The sequence below is a fragment of the Herpailurus yagouaroundi genome, unplaced genomic scaffold (genome assembly GCF_014898765.1).
Source record: "Herpailurus yagouaroundi ecotype Mexico unplaced genomic scaffold, PumYag 160, whole genome shotgun sequence".
Taxonomy (NCBI): domain Eukaryota; kingdom Metazoa; phylum Chordata; class Mammalia; order Carnivora; family Felidae; genus Herpailurus; species Herpailurus yagouaroundi.
In genome coordinates, this window is record NW_024412401.1 from 24266346 (window position 1) to 24285049 (window position 18704).

Here is an 18704-nt window from a genome sequence, read left to right on the forward strand (position 1 = left end):
TTCTTTCTTCCTTCCTTTCTCCCTTCCTCCCTCTTTCTCTCTCTCCTTCCTCTTTCTCTCTTTTTCTTTCCTTCTTTCTTCCTTTCTCCTTTTCTTTTCTTTCTTTCTTTCTTTCTTTCTTTCTTTCTTTCTTTCTTTCCTTCTTCTTTTCTTTCTTTTTGGTTGCTTTCAATTTCACAGCAGGGGCTAGGGATGCCCAGCCCCAGACATGATCTGATGTCGGGCTGGAGCTGGAGGCTGGACAGAATGAAGACTTGCTCATCTCAGCCTAACCCCCTGGAGCCCCAGGCTCACTAAGGGGCATAGTTTCTGCAGGTCATGTGCATTTAGGGAAGAATTTCCATCTTTAATATGACCCTAACTACACTCTTGTACCTGGCAGTTGATTGGTCTCTGGGAGGTGTGAACAAGCATGCTCATCTGACTGCTTGATTTGTGCTTTGAGAGAACAAGATGTGCCCTGACATGTCACACAGGCAGCAGAATCTCTAAGGAGTTGGAAACCGAAGGGGGACAGGAGATCCTGGTCAGCGCACTGCTGTCTGCATAGATGATCCAAGCCCACCTTGGACTGTTCTGCTGCCAGCCCTCCAACCAGGACAATGCTGGTTTCAAATGAACCATGAGGACTTGGAGAAAATACTGGGGCTTGAATGCTGGTCAGATTTTCCATCAAGGGTAGAGGTGCTGGGGCACCGGGGTGGCTCAATTAGTTAAGCATCTGACTTCGGCTCAGGTCATGATCTCCCAGTTTGTAGATTTGAGTCCCGTGTCAGACTCTGTGCTGACAGCTCAGAGCCTGGAGCCTGCTTCGGATTCTGTGTCTCCCTCTCTCTCTGCCCCTCCTCCACTTACACTCTGTCTGTCTGTCTGTCTCTCTCTCTCTCAAAAATAAATAAACATTAAAACAATTTTTAAAAAGGCATAGAGTTGCTCATCATGTAGGCTTGAAGAAGGTGCCTTCTGTTTTCCAAAGGACAGCTGATTAAAAGAGAAATATCAAACAACTGTGCATGTCTACCCACGTGCTCTACAAAGGTGAAAAATACTTTTTTTCTGCCTGTGCCTTAGACTAATATAAGTCATATTTTGCATTCTATTTGAACTACTTTTCTTACATGAAAATGCTTTTTATAGGTCCAAGCCTGGAGAAAAGTTTGATGAATCTATTGAGTTTTGGGCAGTGGGTGTGCAGGGAACTAAGAGGAGGGGCAGGATGGGAGGTGTGGCCTGTCCCACAGCCACCCTTCTGAGGGACCGTGATCTGATGGTCCAAAGGGTTCCAATGGTGATCAGTCACAAAGCTAGCGAGCCTAAGGCAGGGCTGGGCACAGGGGAGAGGAGAGAGATGAAGAGAAGACGGTTGGGTGGATGGGCCAAGAGAAGCAGGACCAAATCCTTTCCTTCCAGTTACAATGCAAGAGTCAGGCTTGTTTAGAATAGCAAAATATCAGAAATGAACAGAATGCCCACATAACAGAACAAGCGCCAAGTAAACTGTGATGGACACGTTATGAGATATTATGATAACATGCATTCAATCAACTACCACCTAACACCTGTTGGGCACGTGCTAGACAGGCACCCTAGGAAGGGTGAGCAATGTCAACACCGTCCTAGATCGCGTGGATTTTGTAGTGTGGCGGGAAATGTAGACATTGAACAGTGAATGCACTGATAAATATGTATTCACAAACTACACTAAGTGAGATGAAGGAAAAGAACAGGGTGCTACGAGAGAGAACTACAGCAAGAACCTAACTTAGAGTGGGGGTCAAGGAGGGCTTTTCTGGAGAGGTGGCATTTGTGCCAAGATCTGAAGGAGTTAGCTAAGAGTGAGGAAGAGAGGGTCCTGGGAAGAGGGATTGCAAGTGCGAAGTTCCCAAGGAAGGAGACAGGATGAGAAACAAGAGTTGCTGAAGATCCCGGTGGAGCTGAAAGAGGCACCTGAGGAGGAGATGAGCAGGGAATGTGATTGGCAAGGCAGAGAGGTGCAAGGTCATGTGGAACCTTACAGGCTGTATCAGGGATGCTGAGCTCAATTCTGAATGCCAGGGGCGCCGATCTGAATTACACACACTTGAGCATTCTGTTACAAACGTTGCAAAAAAGTTATTTGCAAAGTGGAAAAAGTGATTTGTGATTGTGCCAGACAATGGCCAGTTGTTCACCAAATCCATTTCCTTTTCCTCTTGGGCACATGGTTAAACTGCACTTTCTAACCCCCTTTATAGTTAGGTGTGTGACCATGTGATAGTTCCAGCCAATGGGATGTGGGTAGAAGTGGCATACGGTGTGCCAGATTTGGCTCGTAAAAACCTCCCATAATGTCCTTCATGCTCCTTCACTGCCCCCATCTGCCAACTGGATTCACTGAAAAGTGAACTCTGAGGCCTAAGGAACAGAGGGGACCCGAGATGGAAGAGCCTGGGTTCATGAATCGTCATATGGAAAGGCTTTTCACCAACCAGAAACATCCATTTTGGACTTTGCATATTAGAGAAATCAATTTTTACTGTGTCAATCCACTAAGATTCTGAGATATCTTTGTTATAGCAGCTGGTGTTATTTATCCTAACTAATAACACAGTGTGAGTAAAAAAAGGGTAAAAATCATATTTATAGTATACTCACAACTATGTAAAAATCACTCCTACCAAATAAAAATGTTAAAAGCTCGTTGGTTTTAGGTTGTGTGATTATGGCTTTTTCTTCCTTTTACGTTTCAATATTTTCCACTATCCTATGATGCGTATGTATTATTCTCATAACAGGAAAACTTTACTGAAAAGTTTTTTTGAAAAGATGTTATAAGAAGGCACATTTTTTTTTTTTGCAGGCAAAAATAGCAACATCATCACCAACAAAATAATACTCCCTCTTGGAATAGATTAATTTTTACTGACAGCTTTGAGTTTTTGTGAATAAGAGCCAGAGATCTATGCAAGCATAGCACATTTCCCCCTCAACTTGGAATAATGGAAAGAGCAACCAACAAGGGGTCTGAAGACACAGAAGCAGGCTGTGCTCTGCCATTTTCTAGGAAGTGTACCTGGGACAAGTCCTTTCTCAGCTCTGTTCTCAGGTTTCCCTCTGCAGAACACGCAGAGATAACATCCTTTAAGTTATTTTTAGCTCCACTGAAACATTTGTGTATAATATCTGAGATTTTTTTTTCTGGGGTTATTCCTCATTAATCAATTCTCAACAACAACCCCAGTCGGATGCACTGTGTGTTATTATTATCTCTATTTTACAGATGAGGAAATGGAGGTGCTGAGAGGGTAAGAAATCTGCCTGGGGTCACGCGACTTGTAGGCAGGACTGGGATTCACTCTAGATTTGTCTGACTTTAAGCTTATGCTTCTAACTACATTCTACCCTGCCCCCTTGTGCAAGAACTGGTCACTCATTTGAAAATGAGCTCTTTGCAAGGGATCAGAGTGAGTCCCAAGCAGCCTTGGTTGAGGGGAGGGAGCAGGGGTAGAGTAGGTGGTAGGTAGGGGGGGAAGGAAGATAGCTAGTCAGAGATGTGTTGATAAATGTTTAACAATGGGCTCTTTGGGGGAGGGTCCTGGTTTGTAGTGTTTGGGAATTTCTATGGTGTAAATACTCCCACCAAGGCAGATTTCCAGCTCTCAACCATTTAACAACTGGTCCATCAATTCTTGATAATTTAACAAATGGCTCTTGGCTCTCTTGGGAGACTGTAGGATCCGGCTCCAGCCCATTGGTGGCCAGGCCAGTCCTCTCAGGCTTCCACAGTAAAAATGTGAGGAGGAATGCAAAATGCTTAGGTTTTTGTTTTTGTTTTTAAAGTTTATTTATTTTGGGAGAGAGAGAGAGAGAGAGAGAGAGAGAGAGAGAGCGAGAGCATGAGCAAGGGGAGGGGTAGAGAGGGAGAGAGAATCCCAAGCAGTTTCCACACTGTTAGCACAAAGCCCAACACAGGGCTCAATCTCCCGAACCACGAGATCATGACCCGAGCCGAAACCAAGTGTCGGACACTTAACTGACAGAGCCACCCAGGCGCCCCCCAAATGCTTAGTCTTTACCTGCACAAGGGGTGGATGAGAATCTTTTCTCAGAAATGGGGCAGGGGGCTTCAGAACAGAGCGGGAAGAGCTGGAGAGAAGGGACCTGTACTGCTTATCTGTCGTTTCAGCTCCCACACTGCGCGGCTCCGCTCAGCTCTGGACAGAGAGAGATGAGCAGCCCAAGCAGAGGTGAAGACCCAAAGGTTATCACAGGTTGGGAGATCCAGATACCCCTGCAATCTGTCGGGTTGGGGGTCTGTGTTCCCTGGGCCGAATGACATTTGCTGAGACTGTTTCTGAACAATTAAGCCAGAAGGGGCTCTGGGCTCAGAGGGGGAGGTTCAGGGTTCTAGTTCTAGGGTTGTCACCAGCCCCTGTTTGCCCATAATTATGCTCCCTCCTCTCAGCCTCAGTTTCCTCACAGAAAATGAGGGAGCAGTTGCTATATGTTGTGTCTGTTGAGAGCTTACTCTGGGACAGGGCATGCTTATGCTAGACCCTGGGGAAATGCAATGATTAAGCCACAAAGTCCTAGTCTTCTAGAAGCTCCCAGTCTAATGAAGGTGACAGGCAAAAAAGAGAGAGAGAGAGAGAGAGAGAGAGAGAGAGAGAGAGAGAGAGAGATACTTACAAGGCAGGAGAGGGTGGGTACAGAGGTATGAGCACAAAAGGAAGGGCACTCTCTCAAGGAAGGGCATGGAGGGGACAGAAAAGGATGAGTGTGAGTTAGCTGGGCAAAGAGGATGAGAGAGGAATGTTCTAGGCAGAGGGAAAAGCATATGCCGAGGCCTGGAAGCAAGAGAGAGCTTGGCTCTATGAAGGACCAGAAGGAAGGGCAAGGTGGCTGGCGGGTGGTATGCAAGGGGCAGGGAGGTTGGTGGAGGCAAGGATGGCAAGAGCCCACATCAGGCAGGGCTTTGGACCTCATGTTGCAAATGGGGGCCACAGAAAGGTTATTATAAACCAGGAAGTAACAAGTCCAACACCCTCTTTAACAAGAAGGAAATCATCTCATTTGTGACCACATGGATGGACCTGGAGGACATCATGCTAAATGAAATAAGCAAGATCCAGAAACACAAATACTGTCTCGTATCACTTCTGTGTAGAATCTACAATAGTCAAACTTATAGAAACAGAGAGTAGAATGGTGATTGCAAGGGGCTGGAAGGAAGGAGAAATGGGGAGATGTTGGTCGAAGAGTACACACTTTCAGTTATGCACAACGAGTAAGTTCTGGGGATCTAATGCACAACACGGTGACTGCACATGACAATATCGTATTGTATATTTGAAAAATGCTAAGCGGGTAGATCTTACGTGTTCTTGTTGCAAGAAAGGGAGGCATGGAGGGAGGGAGGGAGGGAGGGAGGGAGGAAGGAAGGAAGGAAGGAAGGAAGGAAGGAAGGAAGGAGAAAGAGAAAGAAAAGAAAAGAAAAGAAAAGAAAAGAAAAGAAAAGGAAAAGAAAAGAGCAAGGTGATGGGTATGTTAATTAGCTTGATTGTTGTGATCACTTGGCAATGTATTTGTATATCAAATCATCAAGGAGTACTCCTCAAGTATATAAAAATCCTATTTATCAATTATGGCTCAATAAAGCTGGAGGAAAAAAAGCTACTTTGGTGTTGTGTGGAAAATGGACGGGCATGAGGTAGGGGACTGGATGCAAGGAAGCCTGTTGGAAGCTGTGTGAAATCCAGGTGAGAGATGAGGGTGACAGAGCTGTAGAAGAGTCCATAATTCAAAAGATGGGAACGAGGTGGAATCCACAGGGCTTAGAGATGCTGCATTTGAGGGCTGGGGAAGGCGACGTGAAGAATGGCTTTCTGGTTTGGCAGACAGATGGTGGTGCACTCCTTCCTTACCTGCACAGTCGGCGGAAGGGAGCTGCCCCAGCCAGTGAGTGGGGTCTTTGCCCAGCTTCCGGGATGGCTAGCTGAGCCCTGTAGCTCTAAAGTCACACACCATGAGACCCTCCCCCAGGCTTTTTGCCCCCAGCCCCAACCTCTCTTCTTTCCTGGTCATTTGCAGATGCAAGCATCCCCACGATTAGAAATACTTAATTTTGCTTTACTGTATGTTCTATTTTTGTTAAATAGATTAGTCTCCACCAGGAAAACCAAACTGCTGACCAGCCGACCTGAAAGTCTGAGACATGCAATTTGCAATCTGTCAGAATCTTCACTTTCGGCCAGGGTGGGCTGCAGACTGGCCTGGAGGGGGTGGGGCAGGGCTCAGACAAGGCAGCTGGTGCAGCAGTGGTCCAGATGCAAGGGCAGCGGGCTCGAGCTGCAGGGTGGCCGGGCAGAGCGAGGAGTGCGCTGCAGAGTAAGGTTATGGGAAAAATGGGCAGGACTGTGGAGCTCATGGACAGGTAACTCAAAAAGGGCACTCTGCTGGGAGGCGGCCGCCTGGGTTCTATCCCCTAATTACTTCGGTCTCCTAGTCTCCTAGGAGTAGTTTCCTAGTGTGTAAGGAGATAAAGTTCGTATTATCTGAAAGCTGGGCCCAGAATTCCTCCTAGGAGGAAATGATCTTGGTTAGGAAGGAACCTTGATTAGCCTCCTGGGTAGAAAGGAAGAATGTCAGCGAGGGGAACAGAAGGAGCTATTTTCTCGGCAGAGAAGGAGGCCCAAGAGGGGTGGGAGGCCCGGAGAGACCACCACGAAGGAAATGGCCCCTAAGACGGGGAGGGTGGCGAGCAGGAACAAGGTCAGGAGTAAGTAAGGTCCAACTCAAAGTCATTCAAATTATATTCTCTGGTACAAACCCTCTCTGCTTGAGCCCCAAACCTTCACTGGAACCCCTCACAAGTCCTTGTAAAGGGGATGGCTTTCAGGTCCGTTTGTTCTTGTTTTGTGTGGCTGTCATAACGGAGGAGGGGTCTGAATTTCCTGCATGGGTCAATGGGGCCCAGAGCTGAGGAAAACCTCAGGGATCATGGGCTGGTCCAAATCCTGAATGAATTCAGCACAAGCAGAACCATGAAAGCACAAGCCTGCAGGAATGTGAAGAAATCCTGAGGTTGGTCATCCCTGAACTGAGAGATGGAGCTTCCATGTGTATGTGCATGCGTGTACACACGTGAGGGCATGTGTATGTGGCAGTCTCCTAGGCTCCTCCCAGCCCTGGTGGCCCTCAGCTCAGTCCCGATGAGTCACCAGTCCCACCTCCCACCTTGGAAAGAGCGGGCTGGGCTGGCAGGAAGGCGCCTGATTGAGAACCCATTCTCCCTCTTGGCTCAGCTCCCCCATTAGAAACCCAGATGGCTCCATATGGGGTTTGGGGACTATTCACTTGGCTTCATGGGCTAAGCCTAAAAATCTTCCATCATTTAAAAAATCTTCCACCAATTCTCCTGGGAAGGAAAGAGGAGTCAGCAGGGGCAAAACCAGAAAGGGAGGGAAGGGCAGATGTTGGTGGCCCCACCTACTGAGGTGGACTCAGGCTTGGGGGGTCAGGAAGCTACTTCTAGCAGCAGAAACAGAATGATGGCTGTGGAATGCCGGGCGTGGATGAGGTGGGTGTCTGAAGCTGTTTTCAGAGCTGGAGTGGGGCCAGCTGAAGCTCCGAAAGATAAATGGAGGAATGTTTTTGCTTAAGATGGGTTCTCTCTTCCCTTCCACTTCTGGCTTAGGCTTGAGGGGCTCTTCTAAGACCCCTGTTCAACTTATGGGTCCAGCTGGTGAATTTGAGACATAATTCCTTATTATCAAGAGGATTTGCACCTGGTTTATAGCTGTCGAACATTTTGTAGCGGACATTTTTCTTGATCACCAACTGATCCCCATTTGAATGATAATAGTACCCTGATTTCAATTTAGAGATGACGTTTTCAGGGGCTGTGATAGCCACACTCTAAGATGGCTCCAATGATTCTCCCCTACTGGTATTCACACCCTGTACAGTCTCCTCCCACATTGAACAGGGCTGGTCTGTGTAACCAGTAGGATATTACAGAAATGGCAGAGTGTGGTTTCAAAACTAGATCATATAAAGACACTGCAGCCTTAGCCTTGCTTTCTCTTGGATTACTCATGCTGGTGGAAGCTGGCCACCACGTGATGAGGACACCCAAGCAGCCATATGGAGAGGTCCATGTGGTGAGGAACTAAGTCCACCAATAGCCACCATTAGTAAGCCAGCCATGGCAGGGAGCTATCTTGGAAGCAAATCTCCACCCTCAGGAAGCCTGAAGATGACTTTAGTCCCATCCTGCCTGCAATTACATATATTAAAGACCCCAAGCCAGAACCTTCCAGCTAAATCACTCCTGAATTCCTGACCCACAGACACTATGTGAGATAATAAATCTTTATTGTTGCTTTAAGTCACAATGCTTTGGGATAATTTGTTATGAAGCTATAGATAACAAATACAGGGTCACAGGAAGTAAGAGAATTCACCCTGGATGGTTCCAAGGAAGATACTTTATTAAGGACTACTATAGAGTGAGGGAACAGATTAAGGGAACAGACCCAAGACAGCATTGTGCCCATAGACTAACAATGGCAGGAGCTGTTATATGCCTTGGAACAGAGGAGCAAGGGAAGAAATAGTGTCCTCAGAACTTCACAAGAGTGGGAGGCAGAGAAGCCATAGCCTTGGAGGGAGGGCACAGCTATTTCATGAGATACGAAAGCAAGGCTGGGGGCTGCCCCCTGACCTCTCTCTCTCTCCTCGGTGGCTTTCAATCTCCTGTCTGCACTCCCCACTGGCTAAATCCAGCCAGAAACCCCGAGGACAAAGGATCCCGGGTAACGTCGACCATGGCAACAGCTTCCCAGGGCACAGAGAAGGGCAGAGAATGGATCTGTTGGAGGAGAGACAGAGATGAGACAAAAGCCACCCAGAGATCCACCTGGCCCCACTCTGACTTGTTGAAGTTTCATGAAACTTAACTCTATGCAGGGCTGAATCACATGACTTAGACTAAGCCAATCAGTGCAGCCTTCTAGTTACAGTGATTGGTTCAGGTATGGGCGCATGACCCAAGTCAGCCAATCAACACACAGAGGACTCACTTCCAGGGATTTTGTTGGCATTACTGGGGAAACCGGTTCCCTGTCTTGCTGGACTTGGTGCTGTGATGTGGGATTCAGAAGCAACTGTGTGTGCAGAGGCTGAGAATGGCACTGGCAGAGGAGAAAGCAGCCCCAGAGAGGAGAGATGGAGAAGCCTCATCCTGGACTTCACCGGTATCTTTGGGGAGGGACGGTTTTCTATTACTTGTGCCAGAAGAGTCCTGAGTGACACATTCTCATCCACAGCCTTGATGATCCTCATGGCATCTCTCTGGGGTAGGCTGGGCAGAGCTCATTAATCCCATTTTGCACATGAAGAAAATGAGGTTCCGTTCTCTTTATCCCTTGGCAGCCAGTTCATTTAAATTCGTCATTAAGTTCACTATACCAGCCTAGGTTTTTGGAATATATTTCGCCCTCACATTGTATGATTTAAAATTTTTGACTTCTGTTTCAATGGCCTTGCTGTGTATATGCCTGTAATCGAAAGGTGCCTCAAACTCTCTTTAGAAGTAGGTGGCACTCAATTATTAATTTTAATCAAACAAGCAAACAGGTGATGGTGGTCAGGAAGATTTTCCAAGGTCACACATCTTTGAGGGGCTGGATCTGAGACTGGAAGGCGGGACTGAAGCAGGTCCCCAGGCCCTTTATTGTTCCCAATGGGAAATGTCCTTCTTTCAGTACTTCCTTTGTTTCCATACTCTCCTCTTCTTCCTGCTTCTGCGTTGAACCCATACTCTGGGGAGTACAGTGTGAGGGCTGGTAGTGGGCAGGTGAGCGCTCAAGGCTACCTTGCAAGGGATAGGCCAATGGCTCCATGGTGCCCAGGGAGTCTGGAACAAAGCAGGGGCACTTTTCCCTCTGGTAGGGGAGGCAAGAAAGAAAACATCTTCTCCTGACTACTCAGTTAGCCAAGAGCTTCCTAGGACCCATAAAATATGGCCTCTGATTTCTCTGATGGTGTCTGTGCTTCTCCCCTCACTGACACCATTCCGGCTACAGTGGCCTCCCTGCATTTCCCACACACTCCAGCTTCTTTGCCTGCTTGATAATTTTTTTTATTAGACATCAGACCCCTCGTTGGGTGCTAGATATTTTTAAAATTCCTTTAAATGTTCTAAAGCTTTGTCTGGGACCTCATTAAGTTACTTGAAATGAGCTTGACCTTTCTGAGGCTTGCTTCTAAGCTTTGTCAGCTGGGACCAGAGCCACCGTTAGTCTAGGGTTGATTTTACCCCAACTGCTGAGACAGTAACCTTCTGAGGATCTCCCCGTGCGCTATGAAGGTTTCCCAACCTGGCTGGTGTGAACATGGATGGTTCCTGGCCCTGCATGAGCTCCGAGGATCCTTCTGCCTGTTCCTTTCTGCTCATCCTTTCTCTAGTCTCAGGCGGTTCCCTCACTACATCAGCAGGTGCTGACAGTCCACAGCTGAAGACTTGAAGCAGCCCCTTGAAGCTCTGCCGCCCTCCCCTCTCATGTGGCTCTCTCCCTTCCGCTACTCTGCCTGCAAATTCTAGCCTCCTTGGTTTCTCTTAACTCAAATTTTCAACTCTGTCTCCATTCACATTGTCAACCTGGTGGACTGCGGGGCTCTGTGTGGGCCGTCCTTCCTGTGCTGCCGCCTGGAAACCCTCCAGGCAGTAAGCTGGGCAATCCGAAGGCTCACGTCCTCTGTGTCCCTTCTCTCAGGAGTCACTCTCCTCTGCTGTCTGTAATCCAGTGTCGGAAAACTGTTGTCACACATGATTTCACCGGTTTGTTAGCTGCTTAAGGCAAGAGGGTAAATCCAGTTCCTGTTACTCCTCCGTCTTGGCCGGAAGCTCCCCCTACCCCAGTGCTCTAGACATTGTCAACCTAGACTTTCACCCTGGTGGTCCACCTGTCTGGATCACTTTTTACCCCAGACATGGCATGGCTCACTCTTGTACCTCCTTCAAGTCTTTTCTCACACACCACCTTCCCAGTGAGGCCTCCTCCGGCCATCCTGTTTAAAACTTCCTGGGGAGCCCGGGTGGCCCAGTCAGTTCAGCGTCCAATTATTGGTTTTGGCTCAGGTCATGATCTCACAGTTTGTGAGTTCAAGTCCCTCACCGGGCTGTGTGCTGACAGTGCGGAGCCTGCTTGGGATCCTTTCTCTCCCTCTCTCTCTCTGCCCTTCACCCACTTGCGCTGCCTCTCTCTCTCTCAAAATAAATAAATAAACTTAAAAAAAAAAAGCACATTTAAACTTCTCCTTGCTCCCCCTCCATTGGTGCCATTTCTAATTCTCCTTCCCTTCCTGCATATTTCTTTCTTCTTCCTTCTTAAATAGCAACTGTTGCCTTCTAACACACTATATAATTTACTTATTCAATATGTCGATTATTGACTCTCTCCTTGTACTAGGTTGTAAATTCTTTGAAGGAAGGGCTTTCTGTTTGTTTGATTCACTGCTGTGTTCCTGGATTCCAATACAGTGCTTGGCCCATAGTAAGTTCTCAAAAATTAGTAGTTAAGTGGATAAAAGGTTGAAAAGATGATAGAAAGCCCACCCCTGCCAAAAGTGCAGCTATGAAGGTTGAGAATCCAATGTGTGTGTGGAAGACTAGCTAATATCCCTTCCGTATGAAGAGCAGCAGGAGGAGAAATACCTGGAAACACAGGTTATGGCTGGAGGTAAAGCTCCTAAAATGCCAGGCTCTATCCTATAGGCAGTGCGGAGCCATGGAAAGTTTTTAATGAGGAATAACACGCTCAACAATTATTTAGGAAGAATAATCTGGTAGGTGTAAAAAGTGAGAGCCAGAATAAATGAGAAGCAGAGGAGAGAGAGAAGAGAGGTGGTAGTTGGGAGTTCACAGAGTCGGCAGAGCTCAGCAGGTGGAGGGAAGAGTCGAAATGATACCTGTATAGATTTTTCTGTAGAAACATGGCGGGTGTGAGAGTGAGAATTAGGTTCCAAAGGATTCCACTGAGGGAGGTGGGGAAGTAGACAAAGGTGTAAAAAAAAAAAAAAAAAAAGGGCATTTGAAGTGGCTGCCATCAGGCCCAAAACCTGGACTCTACTTCCCACCTTGTGAACGTGGGCAGGCTACCCAGTCTCTTGAACTGGGTTTCCTCATCTATAAAATGGTACCAAGCATATCTCCTTCACAGGCAGGACCTGCCCCTGGGAAACTCGGTACTTCAGGTGCTTAGTAAAGGTTGGTTTCCATCTTGAAAACCTTTTCTCCTTCACTACTTCGGAGTCCCACGAGGCCTTAGAGATCAGAGAGCCCTTTCTCTGACCATGTCAGGCAACATCCCCATGATCTCACAGATGAACTGAAGCCCAGAGCTCAGCCCCAGCTGACATCCACTGACTGTCCAGTGGAGGTGGGGGGGGGGGGTCATCTGATAAGTCCCACTGCCTGTTACGGTCACTGCTCACAAAAGTTGGGGTGAGGAGTGTGAGCCCAAGGAGAGGACACCAAGCCGGGCATCTTCTCCACATCCTACTGCTGGGGGGAAATAGGACACGTTTCCATTATACTGAAGTTTAGAACCTCAGGATACTCTGTTCACAAGAGACTTTAATTCCCAAGACAGCTGTCTGGTGGCTAAGGTCATTAAATGTGGATTACTGAGGCAGCTCTTCATAAGCTAGTTGATAGAATTACTAGATTTGAGGATGAACAGAGATTTTTTTTGGTGCGTTTCGGAAAGTACCATAGAGCCTGTATACACTGCAGGAATCCTGCCAAATTACTAAAGGGGAATGATAGTGGTTATGTGGATTGAGTATCACTACTTATGGCCTACTAAAGATCCCGTGTGCCTGAGGGAGAATCTAGGTCACTGTTTTATCACATATGGTGGCCCTGTAAAAATATATAAGTACGTGTTTATGTATGTATATGACACATACATATGCACATATAAAATTCTGCATTCTTGATGTTATTGCACCAAAAGTCTACTACAGCCACAATCTAGAGCTGATCTATCACAACAGGCATTCATTGTATGTGCCCTAAGGTTTCAAGCCTCAAGAGTTTTTCAAGCTGGCCTCTGGTCTATGTTAGGCAAGACCCTACGTAGTTGTTTCTACATACTCAAGATTAAATTACATGATATGCCCTCAGTTAACTGGAATCCAACTAGTGGGGATCCAACTCACTAGAGTTTGCCATTGAGGAGGAAGAAGTTCCTCCAGCCTCAGAAATTCGAGGCTCACACGAGAGCAGGACATGTTCAAGGCCTCTCTGATGTCTACTTCCCCCTTTTCTCCGCTCCCTGCTCCATTTATTTCTAAGTGAGAATCAGGGTCCCTCTAAGATATATGGGACAGAAAGGAGGAGAGCATTAATAATGGCTGAGAGCCTACAGGTGCCAGGAACTGAACCAGGTAGCAATGTGTCATCTAGTCCTCATGACAACCCTAGGAGCTGAGTGTTCATACATCCTATTGTACAGATGGGAAAAGTGAGTCCAAGGGCTTACTAGCTAAAGTCCCTTGACTAGTAAGGGCCAAGACTGGATTAAAGTCTAGGTCTTTTAAAGTTAATATTATTTTAATACTATTTTTAAGTCTTCCCTTTTTTTTTTTAAGACCTAAAGTACTATATAATCACTGCAAAAAATTTGAAAATGAGAAATAAGCAAAGAGAAAGAGTTCCATCCAGAGACACTCACTGGATAACATTTTGGAGTACATTCTTCTAGTCTTTATGTATTTAAAAGTTGGTTATCAAAAGTGAGGATTAAAAGAAGTTTTTTTTTTTAATTAAAAATATAGCTACCCTATGACTCAGCAATAGCACTAGTAGGAATTTACCCAAAGGATGCAGGAATGCTGATGCATAGGGGCACTTGTACCCCAATGTTTATAGCAGTGCTTTCAACAACAGTCAAATTATGGAAAGAGCCTAAATGTCCATCAATGGATGACTCGATAAAGAAGATGTGGTTTATATATACAATGGAATACTACTTGGCAATGAGAAAGAGTGAAATCTGGCCATTTGCAGCAACGTGGATGGAACTGGAGGGTATTATGCTAAGTGAAATAAGCCAGGCAGAGAAAGACAGATACCATATGTTTTCACTCATATGTGGATCTTGAGAAACTTAACAGAAGACCATGAGGGAGGGGAAGTGGAAAAAAAAGTTACAGAGAGGGAGGGAGGCAAACCTTAAGAGACTCTTAAGGACTGAGAACAAACTAAGGGTAGATGGGGGGTGGGCAAGAGGGGAAAGTGAGTGATGGGCATTGAGGGCATCTGTTGGGATGAGCACTGGGTGTTGTATGGAAACCAATTTGACAATAAACTATATTTTTTAAAAAAAGTTTTTTTAAAGTGAGGATCTACCATAAAAACCTTTGTTTTATATATTATATATGTAAACATTTATATACATAAATGTTTATATATATATATGCTTATATATATAAATATATAAGTGGTACTAAGCACATCTCCTTCACAGGCAGGGCTTGCTCCCAGGAAACTCAATACTTTGGGCACTTAGTAAATGTTAGTTTATATATATGTATATATATATGTGTGTGTGTGTGTGTGTGTGTGTGTGTGTGTGTGTGTGTGTGTGTTTATTTTTGAGAGAGAGAGAGAGAGAGAGAGAGAGAGAGAGAGAGACAGAGTGCAAGTGGGGGAGGGGCAGAGAGAGAGACACACACAGAATCTGAAGCAGGCTTTAGGCTCTGAGATGTCAGCACAGAGCCCAACGTGGGGCTCGAACTCGCAAACCATGAGATCATGACCTGAGCCGAAACCAAGAGTAGGATGCTTAACTGATTGAGCCACCCAGGCACCCCTACCATAAAAACCTTTGTAACCTTCCCCCTTTACACTGAAGAATATATTGTGAACAATCTTCTATGTCATTAGTGCTCTATAACAACTACTTTTAACGGCTGCCCTTCCTCTAGCTGGCTCCTATTCATTCTTGAACCTCAGCTCAAAGTCATCTCCTTAGGAAAGGCTTTTCTGATCCCCAGCCTCTGTCAGGCCTCCATGCTATAAGTTCTCAACACACCCCATGGCTTTCTTTCAAAGCATTTTCCACAATGTATATTCAAATAGTTATTCACATGAGTATGTGTTTAGTGTCCATCTCTTCCCTGGTACAAGAAACAAATCTGCCTTGCTCAGTGCTGTATCTGTAGCATCCCCCTCCCCATGTCCTTCCACTGTAGGTGGTAGTAAATATTTATAGAAGAAGTGAATGAGCAAAGGGAAACAGTCACTTCCCAGCAGTTGTGCCAGGTATTTATTCTCTGGTATCATCACTGGTAATAATTCCATGGCTCAGAAGGGTATTTTATTAGTTCTTGGACATACAGTTAATCTTTCCCCTATAAATATCTGATTTCTCCTGTTGTTGAAGCCAAAACATACATACATACATACATACACACATACATACATACATAAATAAAGTGATATATGCTGCCGCCATGATGGCGCCCATGAAAAAGCTTGTGGTGGAGGGGGTCGAAAAAGAAAGGAGCAAGTTCTGAGGTTTACCTTCGACTGCACCCACCCTGTACAAGAGGGAGTCATGGATGCTGCCAATTTTGAGCAGTTTCTTCAAGAGAGACTCCAAGTGAGTGGCCAAGCTGAGAGTCTCGGTGGAGGGGTTGTAACCATTGAAAGGAGTAAGAGCAAGATTACTGTAACTTCTGAGGTGCCCTCTTCCAAGAGGTGTTTGAAACATCTCCCCAAAAAACATCTGAAGAAGAATAATCTAATGATTGGTTGTGCAGAGTTGCTAATAGCAAAGAGAGTTACGAATTGCATCACTTCCGGATTAACCATGATGAGGAAGAGGAGAAAGATGAGGATTAAAATTCATTTATCCGGACATTTTGTATGAGTTCCTGAATAAGACTTGGGAACCAAAGATGAATAAATAAAATGATATTGATGAGTTATGGCTTTCTTCCTTCTTCTACTGGGGATCCCTCAATCATACACGGCCCTTTACAGTTTGTAGTGCACCTTCCTTAATTCATCTGCAGAGCCACCCAGCAAGGGGCTCTTGATCACTGGTCTCATTTTGCAGAAGAGAATGAAAAGATTAGAGACCTCCCCAAGGTCACCACTGCTAAGATGTAGGGGACAGCATGCGAACCCAGGTCTGCGGACCCCATGTCCAGTGCTATTTCTGCCACACTGGGCTGCCTATCCCAGGAAGGTAAACAGCCACCCAAATGAGACAGTGTCACTTCAGTTTTGCCCCGCATTTTCAACCAAAGCTTTCAGAGTCATTTTTGCAACTGGAACATTTCTTAAAGGAAGAAAACTAGTTCATCACGGTAATCAAGTCTGTCATAGAGGATGTGTGATGATGTTTGAAAATATAATCCTATGAACATCAGAACTGACAACTCTGAAACATCTCTAGGCTAAATCTGCTAATAACGGTCTTTAGCATTCAGGTTGGCACTCACATCAGTTGGTGTGATATATTTCACAGCAGAAATGCCCTAACAAGGAACTTCCTCAAAGAGGAACTGTGTAGAGGACAGTTTTTAATGAGGCCCAATCCCTGAAAGGGTGAAATGTGAGTGGAGAATAATGGCATGAAATGAAACATGTATTTCCATGAGTCAAATGACAAGATGGGGTCTCACATCAGAAAATGCAGCAAACACTTTCTAGAGGTCAGGACTTGTACAGAAAAGGAGTCAAGACATCAGGGCCATCACCTCTGTAGATCCTCCCAGAGAAAATGTGCTTTGATTAGAATGAAGCAGACACATATGAATTGCAATTACCTCTTCTAGGCCTGCTGTTCACCCACTCATTCCTTCTCACCCACCTATCCTCCCACCGACTCACCCATTCATTCATCTTTGTTTAACCACTGACCTGCGCATCAATCCACCTACCCAGCCTTCCATCCACCTACCCACACACATCCATCCATCCACTCACTCATCCATTCAACCTTCCAACTATCTACCCACCTGCCCTTCCCCCCACCCATTCACTCACCCATCCAACCAGCTAACTAGTCTTTCCTGGATATCTACTATGATAAAGCCCTTAGGAGATGTTGAAGAGGTGGGGGACAGGTGGTGACAAAAATATCTGATGTATTTGTTCATTGACCATCAGCTGAGACTCTAATATAGGTCAGACCGTGAGAACATTCATAGAGGTGAATCTTAGAAAGAACCCCTCCCCCCAAGGAGTGGGTAGAAGAAGCCTCCATCATAAAACTAACCAAGTACTTGGAGTCAAGATGATGGCACAGTGGGGTTGAGTGCAAGATTCGACACACCGTGCTGCGTGGGGTCCAGTGAGGGAGACAGGTTTCAACAGCCACCACCAGCAGCTTACCCAAAGCAGCCGGGCTCTTGTCTGTTTAATGGACACCCATCCCCTGGCCAAACACCATTTTGTTTTATTACTAAAAGCACACAGAATGTGGTGAAGGGGCCTTAAACAGAAAAAACATTAATCCTATCACAGAAATCTCATGTGCAAAAGTATAGTACTGTTGGCTGGCTTTGGTAACCAGGAAGACTGCCCAAGGAAACCATTGTTCTGTTGGTTTCTCTCTCTTTCTCTGCCTTTCCCTCTCTTTCTCTCTCTCTCTTTCTTTCCCACTCATTTATGATTAATTTCTTCACCTTGGAAGAGGACAACCAACGTGCCTTTTAAGAGACAGAGAAAGCAAGAAGAAACAACCATGATGTGTGGATCACCTCCGTGGTTTCTGCAGGATCCATGTACCATCTGTGCTCTTCTTGATGGAATATCTGCCTCTTCGAACTAAAAAAGAAACCTTATCTTGCTACCTCAAGTGCTAGTTATATTTTTATCGTGCACATTAAAATCAAACACAGCTATTAAAATAAAGAGTGTGCGTCTGGGTCCCAGCTAAGACTATCCCTACCCCACCTCTGGGGCGCTGTCACGGGACCTGCCACCTTGGCTGCTATCCTTGGGCCCTGCCTGGGGGCCCCGACCGGGGTGAGCCGACCTAAGGCCCCAGGCCAGCTGCCCCGTTCAAGGCTTGGCTTCATTTTTGTTACTGCAGAAATGTGCTTGCTTATTTTTTTATCAACAAGGAGGGTTAATGGAGGAGTCTTCCAAGGAACAAGTTTAAAAGAAAAAAAAAAAGTAATGTTAAATGTAATTTTAACGTTAATGTAAATGTTAACTGAGGGACAATGATATTGAGCTTATATGTAAGATCTCTTTTGAAAAACAAGTTTGAAAACCAGTGGAATAGCTTGATAAAGCTAGACACATGATGACGATGAACACCCGTAAATCACATATTTAGGGGTGTGTGTGTGTGTGTGTGTGTGTGTGTATGCTTAATTGAGCCACTCAGGTGCCCCCGCCTGTGTGTGTGTGTGTGTGTGTGTGTGTGTGTGTGTGTGTGTATGAACATGTGAGTCCACCTGAGTGCATTTGCTTGGGTGCATATGAATGTGAGAATGTGAATTCCCAAAGATGGTAAGAGCTGCAAGAAGGCTCTGGAGCAGTGCCATTGGGACCCACCAACCCCTATACCTCCTGCAAAATTAATCACAGGTGTTGGAGGCAGCTGGTGTCCAAATGTACCCTTCCGTAGCATCCTCGTGATAATTTAGCACCCATCGTGTCCAGCACCCTACACGCATAAACCTCTGTCATC

At 45.8% G+C, this 18704-nt stretch overlaps 1 protein-coding gene and 1 pseudogene across 1 annotated transcript in view; one reads left to right on the forward strand and one right to left on the reverse strand.

Moving 5' to 3' along the window:
* The window catches only part of GABBR2 (gamma-aminobutyric acid type B receptor subunit 2), a 352132-nt gene that overhangs the window by 108692 nt on the left and 224736 nt on the right, over positions 1-18704 (reverse strand). The window lies entirely within an intron of this gene.
* LOC121034725 (60S ribosomal protein L22-like) lies at positions 15508-15895 on the forward strand (annotated as a pseudogene).